Source organism: Euprymna scolopes, chromosome 10 (genome assembly GCF_053919585.1).
Source record: "Euprymna scolopes isolate OS-2025 chromosome 10, ASM5391958v1, whole genome shotgun sequence".
Lineage (NCBI taxonomy): Eukaryota > Metazoa > Mollusca > Cephalopoda > Sepiida > Sepiolidae > Euprymna > Euprymna scolopes.
The window spans coordinates 90,495,174-90,506,032 of record NC_136491.1 but is presented as its reverse complement, the minus strand read 5'-3'; the positions used below and the strand labels follow the sequence as shown (position 1 = coordinate 90,506,032).

Genomic DNA, 10,859 nt, shown 5'->3' with positions numbered 1-10,859 from the left:
TATTTAAAACAATATTAAAGGTCTTTGAATAACTCTAATTTGTGGGAGAGCTCCTCCTGGCTACTCATCGAGAATTTAGGTATCGTAACACTCAAGGCCTTCAAGATAATTAGTTGATGTTTGGAGCGGGTCCTGTGTGTGATGCAAAAGACACTTTCCGAATAAACATCTCAGCACACTTTATTGTTGAGCAGATGTTGTTCGATTTCCGACCCGTGGATCGGTGAGTGTCCAGATGTGCTTAGTAAACATCCGGGCGTATTCCTTAAACACCCGAGTGTGCATGTCGATATATGGCTATTTTACATACGTTGCATTCCGAATTCGTGCAGGTACCTGTTGGGCCAGTCTTATCCCCAGACACTGAAGGGTTCTACCCATATAGTCAGCATCACACTGGCATTTAAACTCATACATAAGTAAACTTTTGTCAAATGTGGGTAGAGCACCTTTATGAAAAGCCTAGAAAGCCGTCCTGGTACTTATTATCACACGGGGTTGCACCGCATAGTAGCAGCGGGATACCACATATCTAATCTTATCAGAGAAAACTTTACTGATGGAACCAATAAATCAAGCTTTAAATAGACTGAACATTTAGGTGGACCAAAGAAAATGTCAGCATTCGATTTCGCAAATTTATTATGAATGAACTTGGAAATAATACCCTCAGGGAAACCATTCTTAATCACCATATCGGTTATGTTTTTAGTTCAGCGTTAAGTTGTTAGTCATGCAAATCATAAGGGTGCAGTAAATCAAAATTTTAATCAAACTAATTTTCCTTCTTATGGAGGCAAAAAATCTTAACTAATATACAGGCCCGTGAAAGTCAGCTTCCTGTATATTGTGGTAGAGAAAAAAATTTCCCTGTCCTTTCTACCAAAACATCCAAGAAGGGAAGAGAGGAATTATGCTCCTTTTCGATGGTTAATTGTAGTGTTGAGTGAAGATCATTTAATTGCAGGAAAGATTCACTCACTTCATAACGGGACTTTAAAATGAAAAAAAAAAGCTATCAACGTACCGCCAATAACGAAAGGGTCTAGTAACCCGAGTGAATAAAACAGATTCCTGGAAACCTAGGAAGATATTCGCTAGGATAGCCCCTAGAGGACTGCCCATTTCAACCCCATCAACCTGGTGATACATTTATTTGTTGAAGCTGAAACTGGCTAACTGAGTGGCCAGTTTCATGAGTTCCAGAAAAATATTTTCTGGAAAACCAGGAGGGGTTAACGTGCTACGATACAGCATATTTGCACACATCTGTATGGTTTCGCCGAGAGGGACATTCGTAAATAGGCTTTGACATAGAAAAACTAAAGAAAGTTAGTGTGCTAATTACATTTTTGATCACGCATGGCAGCGGCGAAACGTAACGAGTAAATAATACAATTGCTTGACAATTTGTTCAGCACAGATCCAGGATCTTGGCCAGATACTTAGCCAGCTCATGTTGAGCTGATCCAATCATAGAAAAAAGGGCTTTAAAAGGACAATATCCTTATGTGTTTTGGGTAGCCCGTGCATTCATGGTCGTTGCGAACCATAGGTCGGACCCTATCATAGATATCCTTGGTGATAAATGTATTCCTGTGTATCTGAAGAAGATGTTCTTGAAATTTTACTTCGGTAGTCAAAGTATTGTCCTTTGTAATGCCACCTAGCTTCTTAAACTATATACGATCGTTCAGAATATCTAACATTTTACTTGTGTATTCATGTCTATAAAGAATGACCACACTGGCACTCTTATGCGGTTTCGTAATGTAAATCTCATTATTAGTCTTTTAAAGATTGACGGCCTAATTGTTGATCTTGCTTCATACAGATTCTTGTGGTAATAGTCGAAACTGTATGCGAGTTTAGTTAACTTTGCCTTCATATAGAGGAAATTACTGTCTGACCTAGGCTCATGGTTTATGAGCTGGAAATGTAGAACCTAAAATTTAACAAAAATATTTTCCTTATCAATGCGATGCTGGTTGATACTACTTTTTCGTGTGTGTGAAAGAGAGAGTGTAACATCAAAGAAATTGAGTACATTTTGGTCAACCTCGATACCAACATCATGCCTAGCACGAATAAACATATCAATACATCTCTGATGGTTGGAACGAGCTTTATTCTGGATGTAATTGTCACCAATAGATAGGTATTAAGAGAACCGTACTCTATCAAAAATCGAGAGGCTAGTTCACATGACGGAGCGATGCCAGTTGTATTTAACAAAAATTAAATCAGGAACGCGACCAAAGTTCGTGCTTTCTTCCTAGTCTAAACATTTGAACTTTCAGGTAAAGTATTTTCAGACATAGGGCACGTTCCAAATTAAGAGTGTTCCTGGCTTTTATTTTTGCAATGCGCTTAGATATATAACCAGCGGCTACATAATTGTCCAAACAGAACTTCAAAAATTCAATTCTAGCTCTAAGTGATGTAATCTTGCCCCTGGCTTGTATATTTTCGTTTTACATATTGATGCATGAAATACTCCGAAATTATTTAAACAGATCTTTGGTGAAAAAAAAACAAACAAACTTTATTATAGTTTTAAACAGGATAGCTGGAGTCATGTCGAGTTGGGAAAAGATTACATAAAATACGATGGGGAAGCGAAGATGATGTTGATAAAAAAATATTTAAGAATGAATTAACGATCAAAAAGAAAACTATGAAAATATAAACTCGAGATGTCTTTCGACGGATGTTTACTGAGCACATCCGGGCACTCACTGATCCAGGAGTCGGCAATCGGACAGCAGATGCTCAACAATAAAGTGTGCGGATATCTCTATTCGGACAATAGTTTCGTATTGTATAGAGGGGCCGTTCAAACACCTTCCATGTGTGTCTGTACATTTCCCTACCAAACTACCCTGTCAATTTTCACTGTACAGACTCAAGACGTATTGAGATTTGGGAAAATCTTTTAGATTTGTTTTCGGCCAGAATGTTAAAAGATTTGACCTTTGAAAACTCTACCTAACTCCTCCGACTATTTATAATTTAAACATATGAATTTTTGGATGTAGGTTACTTGGACATGGGTCAACTTTTTTCATTTGATAAGAGCCCCAAAACAATAAATATTGAGGTGTCAAAATTGGAGTCAAAGTTTAAAAAAATTAACCTCTGCAATCTGTACCAAATTACCCGGTCAATTTTTAGTCTAAACGTTTGAACTTTTAGGTAAAGTATTTTAAGACATAGGACAAGGTTTTTAATCGGTTCTAGGCCGAATATCTGGCAGCCAATTGCTCAAAGTTCATGAGAATTGATCTTTGCGATCTCTAGCAAACTATTCAGCCAATTCTCGACAAAATTTGAAATTTTACCTAAAGGCTATTCAGTTTTTCAAATCAGTTTTTGGGCGACAATTCGTCCGGCAAGAGGTCAAAGTTTACAAAGATGACCTTTGCAGACTCTAACTAACTCCTCCGCCAATTTTGTGTCAGCACCCTTAAAACTTTAGATGTAGATTTCCTGGACATTAGTAAAACCTTTTAATATATATATGTACATATAAACATAAAGTTATGAGCAGTACATAGAGCCCGAGAAAAGTCGGACTGAACTGCTAGTGTGCATATACATATATATATATATATATATATATATATATATATATATATATATATATATATATATATATATATACAATGCATATATATATATACACACAATATATACATATATATATATATTGTGTGCATCTATACACAGAATGTATATATATATATATATACAATAAATATATATATATACAATGCAAATATATATACACATATATATAATGCATATATATATATATACACCATATATACATATATATAAACAATGCATATACAATATATATACATATACAATGCATATATATACACAATATATACATATATATACATATGTATACACAATATATACATATACATACATATATATACACACAATATATACATATACATGCATATATATATATATATATATATATATTATATATTAGTGCTGCTAATCGATATTGGTATCAGGAATCGAAAAAATCAAAACATTTTAGGGTATCGGAACTGAAAAAAAAAATGCACCTCTTTTCTGATTCCAAACCGATTCATTTTAATTATCTTTTTTTCCTTTATTTTTAATCATTTTTTTTTTCAGTTTTAATCCTTTTTTTGTTTTCAGTTTTAATCCTTTTCTTCCGATCCCTGTATGTGGGTCAGGAGAAAACCAAAGAAGATATCTCAGATAATTCTAAACACAACAACGCGTTTCAATTTTGTGCATTTTTAGCAAGCGAAAACATCTACACAATTAGCTAATATCGTAACGTTATTGAACCTCTCTGTCGTTTACGTTGTACGTTAAGCAAAAGCACTGAGCACTTTTGCTCGTACACCAATTTATCCCAGTAAAGCCTTTGTCTCCTGCTATAATCTTCATAGAATCGCGATTTCTATATTTTTGCTTTCGAAACAGAATTGCCAGATTCCTTTAATTGTTCACCTTGCCTTTCTAAACAATACGTGCGCGAAATCGGAGATCACTGGGTTGGAATAACCAGTGGGCATTTGGCTATCAGAGAAAACAGAAAATCGAAGCAACATAAAAACAGCCCAGTTCTAGTTGTTTGAAAGGCTAAACCCTGTCACTCACCCGCTAACTGCATGTAAGTGGCTAATAATAGGAAATCAGCCGGAGAATATGCAGCAAGTTTTATTTGGGGAATCAGGTTTTCGATTTCTTTTATTTCCCTGCCATTTCGCATGCTGACAGCGATCGGGGATGGTAGGGGAATCTTCCTTTTTATATTGCGAAATTCATTCGCTAAGAAACCATCTCCAATGGAAGAACAACTTTCTTCGTTTTCAGCTTCTTAAGAAAATAAAACATCTTCTAGGTCAAAGGTTGATCTGCCATGTAATCCAAGGTAAACTATTCACGGCAGAAAATCAATACTCTTTTTGTATAATGCCGAGCAAGAATATCTATTTAGTCTTTTTATTAAATTTTGTTTACTTCTGACAAGCCATTAAAGCTAAAATATAAAGAACTCCAGGTTGGAACGATAAAAGTGTCGCCCTAAAGAAAACAAAATGCAGCTTTATTTTAAAACTTTTATAGAAAAAATCGATTCAAGGGTCCGAAACTGGGAGCATTCCTTATCCACAAGCGCCGGTGGGAGCTCGGCGAGTACTCGGTGGATGGCAGCGTTTAGGCTGGGTTTGGTCTTGTGGGAGGTCATATTGTCGAGTTCAGGTCGGGGGAGGAGGGGGCAATAAGAGAAGGGTACAAAGCCGTAGTCAAGCCTGGGTGTCTTTGGCTTGTGGCCGACGCAGAGTCCTGCTGCCACACGCAGGGTTTCCAGCAACCACCTGATTGCACCAGAGGATTATCACACTCTTCAGTATATCCAGATACACTTTGGTGTTGATTTTCAAGCCGACTTTAAAGATGTGAGGTGGCATGATGTGGCAATAATTAAAAACTACACCAAAGACCAAAACTATGTTCAGAAACTTTGTTTATATCACCCTAGGCACTTCATTATTATTCGTGGCAATCCAGTGACATATTTTGAGGGTGCTGGCAATCGTCCTGTTGTCATAACTTTGATTAGTAGAGAGCATGAGTTGTACACCGGCGCATCTCCGATCCAGCTCGTTGAACAGTGTGCCACTTTCAATCATGATAAATGGCTCGTATAACTATTGTCAATTTGTACACAACTGGTCAACTAGTAGATGGTTAGCAACAAAATAGGAAACCGGTTTTCATAAAATCATGTCGTCATTTTTAGGGCGACAATTTTATCGTTCTACACTGTATAATGATATGGCAAATTCATAAGGTGTCAAACTTAGTTAGACAACAAAATGTTTGTTCACATACATTTTAATTTATGCATTTTTGTAGGGTCTGGAACACATAAAACATTTCAGGGATTCCAAAGCCAAGCGGAGACTATTATATTTGTATTTTTGTACTCCCGCGGGAGTGTGCAGCAATAACGGAATTCAGAAAACAAGCGGTCTAAATAAGAAGCTACTATGTTAGCATTTTTGTACGGTCGGGGATATATGTAGCATTTGTTGTATTCTAAAGAAAAGGAGGCTGAACAAAAAGCCTATTATATTTTCAGCTTTGTACGATCAGGCGACATGGAGCAGTTCAGAAAGTCCAAAGTCAGGCGGTCCACATAAACAAACTATTCGACTAACAACATTTTTTGATATCTAGGGTCCTCAAATAAAGTAATAAGATGTTCTTACTAGTCATGTGGCTCGGAAGTGTTTTCGCTTAGGGTTTCGTTGGCCATAAATTCATCGGATTACATTCCATGAAATTACTTGTAAAACAAGCACGTAGGGATTAACAGCATCGATATTGCAACTGCACCATAATGTGCGGCAACGTCACGTAGATAGCAGTAGCTGTAGTGAAATAGAGAGAGGAGCAGAAGGAGATAGCAGGACTGGTGACGGCACGCGGAGATAACAGCAGCAGCAAGAGAGAGAGAAAAGGAGAGAGAGAGAGGAGGTGGGAAAGAGGTGACATCATGAACAGTAGAGAAAAGACAGCACAGGACAATATGATTCCCGCTATCCGGTGATAGCTCTGTAAAAATTTGAATGTATGATGGAAATAAAAGTGTCTCTAACAAAAACAAAATAAATAAAAAAAAGAAAATGAGTTCAAAGTATTTCACTTATTGACTGGCACTTCGATGGGGTCGACAGACGAGAAAAACAACGAAATGAGAACGCCAGCTATAACATTACACAACACCTTTAAGGTCATGTATCTTATTTTGTAGCTATCTAAGAATGAATGTGGTTGATGCAAAATCACTTCATCAATGCTCCTTGCATGGGTGAATAGCGGCGTTATACAGATGCATGATAATGACAGGTGTGATAAAATTTTTATCCCGGTAGAGGGCGACTATATTCTTTCCATCAGATTCAGCAGTTTTGTTATCTACTTATTCCAACGGACGTTGCTTAGAAATAATAACAGTTGCGTTATTTTTTTAGTTTGACACAAGTTCATATTTTAATATTTTATAGATTAAACCTTCATACCTTTCATTATAGTATAAGTATGTTATAAACTGACAATTTACCAGTTATGATTTGATCTTGCAATAATTGTTTCTACATGCGTAACGATATTTACATGTAAAATGGATTACAATGGAAGAAATTCAGTGTAAGATTAGAATTATGTAAAGTGAAAATGTCCATTAGACGTTGTACGAAAACTACGCACCATCCTACGCCACGCTAAAAAGCGGAAGACGTAACTATAATGTGTCGAATGAACGATTAAGATATTTCGTCTTTCACTGCATACAAAGAACAAGGCCGATAGCCATTAATCGCGTGCTCTCGTGTAATGAATGAATGCGTGAATGTAGGATTGACATGGAATTCTTAAAGATAAACTTGAATGACCGAAAAATGGGTTGAAATGACTTAAGTAAATAAAAAGTAAATGACTTAGAATGACTTTAATGAACTTACGGATGAATTTAATGACCTTAAGAATGACTTGAATGCTTAAAAATAACTGGAATCCTTCAAAAACCACTTGAATCATCTGAAGAATGACTTGAATGGCTTTGAGACTGACTGGTTGTAAAGTGGGTGATCATTTTACATTAAATTAATACAGAAAAGTGATCCCCGACTTTATATCACAGTTAACAACATAAGTACAGCATGAAGTAAGAAAAGATACTACACTTTGATCTTCACCAAAAAGGCCAAGAAAAGCTTAAAAAGCTAAGAACAGCATTTATTAACAACAGACCTTTGATCTTTACCAAAAAGGACAAACACAAAAGTGTTACGACCAGACCGACCGACCGACGAAGTGACTTATAGAGTCGCTTGCACGCGACTAAAAAGCGATGGGTTTTAGGTAGTATTTCACCACTTCTCCTTGAAGGATAATTTAAGGATATTATATCTGTACAAATATATACAGAGAAGAAAAACATAAAACATAACAAGTGAATCATGCATGGTCCCCCGTGAGTGCACAGTAAACGAGGCATAAAAAAATGACTAAGTTACGCCATTGCCCCCCCCCCATACATGAAGTCGAAAAAGTCTCCAGGCGACATCAAATCCTGTTGAAAATGAACGAACGGTGTAGTTTTAGGCTTTAACCTATTTAGAAATGTCTAAGTCCATCACCCCCCCCCCCGATTTAGCCCCAAAAGTTCTGAAGGCCTTAACATATTTAAATTTGAGTTCAGCGCCATGCAAAACTGTTAAATAGACATACGTGGACAAATATGGTTAAATAGTCCCAAAATGGACTGTTTTTATTAGCCCTAAAAGAGACCCTGGAGCATACCCAAGAGTTATCGCGAAGTATAGACAAACAAGACTATATAGAAATCAGTTGGTTACAACTTTTTATAAAGTATTATAAAATCCAAGACATCATTTTTTTTAATAAGCACAAACGTCAATTTTAGCCATTTTAACCCGAAAGGAACCCCTAGGGGAACCAACGTTAGTTTTCCAGGATAATCCGTTCTTTTACTTTTTTACTCATATCATGTTTAATGTTTGTGCCAAATTTGAAAAAAATCCCAAGGCGTAGTTATTGAGAAAAACGCAGACAGACGAAAGGACGAACGGACATGAGTGAATTTACAGGTCCACCCTCCATTTGTCGGAGGACCAAAAAGGATGGACTAAATTCAAATGAATTTAAGCGTTCTTTTAGTAACGGTTAGGAGAGTTATTTAAATAGAGTTGTCTACAATGAGAGAAAAAAGATGGGGAAATTAATTACTGTTGCATGTCGTTTACTACTGTGGTTAGTTGCCGCCAGATTCGTGGATCGAAGAATTGGTCACCATCGGAAGGCTGGTATCCATTGGAGAAATTATGCATTACGAGATAAAGAAAAAAAAAACTTTACTTGTGTTAATGAGAATTATGAAGGAAGTATATAATAAGTTGTCGAGATCAATACATCCTGTGAATGAGGGTGAAAATTATCGATAGAAATGATATGTTAGGTCACTTAATGAGCTATTTGCACATTATAGACGAGAAATGAAAAGGTCAACCGCAACTGGGGATTCAGAACTGCGAGAAAAAGAGTAATTATACAAAAGGGGAAATTGTCGTCACATATGAAGTAGGCAAAAACCGTTGAGTACTGAAACTAACGCTGAACTGTATACACGTTTAATATGGTTCACCGAAAACTTGTAATGCAATAAGCTGTCCGCTTAAAAAGTGACCCGTTTCTCCTCTGTTATTGATAACACCATAATGCTGATATAAAGTGGGATTGATTGACTGAATAAACAGATGACGTAAAAGCATCAGGTTGGGAAAACGATAGGTTTATTGAGTTGCGCGGCAAATATTTTATGCCGTAATTTTAAAAGAAAAGAATATCTTACGACGTTTGCTTTGTACGGCCCAGATTCGGAAGATAAATGTGGACAGTTGCGCGCAGTCGTAGGTTAAAACTTTTGAAACGAGTTACGGTTTTGTTAATTGAATACTTGACACGCTCGGTTATTATAACATATTAAGATTTGTATAATTATTTCACAAAGTTGATTCTAGCAGTGTGTTGAATTCATATTTGACAATCCACAATGTATCACTAGAAGACAAGAAGGAAGAAATCCTAAGAAATCTGAAATATAAACTAAATAAAAATGGAAACACATTTCTGGTAATAATAAGAACTGGAACACTGACTTAAAATACGAAATAAAATATGAATACTCACATGATTTTTTTTTCATATAAGTTGCGATTTTCTTGCCAGCTTCTTCTGAGCAAGGTTTTCTGATGACAGCCCAATAACCGCCAAAAAGTCTCAAAGAGTTTTTCACTTAGTGTTTATTTTTGTTCAGGAATCGTTTTTTTTTCTGTTTTTTTTTAATATGTACGTTTATTTATCGATGAATTCCATTGTAGATTTGTTATTTCTACTGTTTATAATGATGATGACGATGACGGCGATCAATGAAGTTTTGGCGATCGGAACGATGTGGAATAAAAATCAGTCGGTGACTTTCTGGAAAGGCGTCCACAGATATGTAACCCCTGGCAAAAAACAAAATATATATATATATAAATATAAATAAAAATACAATGAAATAATAATAGAACACGATGGGCAATAGTGAAGCTAGTAAAAATCCTAAGAAAAATCGTCGAATGTAGAAACCAACCTAAATATACTGTGAACGCCAACCCGTCACATATAAGTTACACTACAAACAAAACAAAAATACAGAAATAAAATAAAACAGAAAAAGAAAACATAAACCTAGAAATAAAACAAAAAGAACAAGGACATGAAAAAAAAACCAGAAATAAAACAAAATAACGCAGAAATAACAAAAAGCAGAAATAAAACAAAATCGTAAAAATAATACAGAAAGTATATAGAACCTAAACAAAAATCAAGAAAAAATAGAAATAAAACAAACAACAGAAAGAAAACAAAAATTAGAAATAAAAACATATAAATAAAAAAAAAACAGAAATAAAACAAAAACAGAAACAAATAAAAAAAACATATAAATAAAAAAACAGAAACAAATAAAAAATCATATAAATAAAACAAAAATATGCAAATAAATAATAGAAATAAAAGAAAAACATGGAAATCAACAAAAGATAGAAATAAATAAGAAAACATAGAAATAAAACGAAAAATATATAAATCAAACAAAGAATAGAAATAAAACGAAAATGGAAATAAATAAAAAAACACAGAAATAAACAAAAAACACAGAAATAAACAAAAAACATAGAAATGAAAAAAACATAAAAATTACCAAAAAATAGAAATAAAGGACACAGAAA

General features: G+C 35.1%; 1 protein-coding gene across 8 annotated transcripts in view; it reads right to left on the bottom strand.

Moving 5' to 3' along the window:
- Positions 1 to 10,088, bottom strand: part of LOC145286125 (cadherin-23-like) — a 1,312,625-nt gene extending 1,302,537 nt beyond the window's left edge. For all 8 annotated transcript variants that reach the window (XR_013869108.1, XM_080134833.1, XM_080134832.1 and 5 more), the window contains exon 1: positions 9,772 to 10,088. The gene's annotated coding sequence lies outside the window, so the exon portion shown is untranslated. The remainder of the gene's footprint in view (positions 1 to 9,771) is intronic.
- Positions 10,089 to 10,859: the final 771 nt, after the last annotated feature.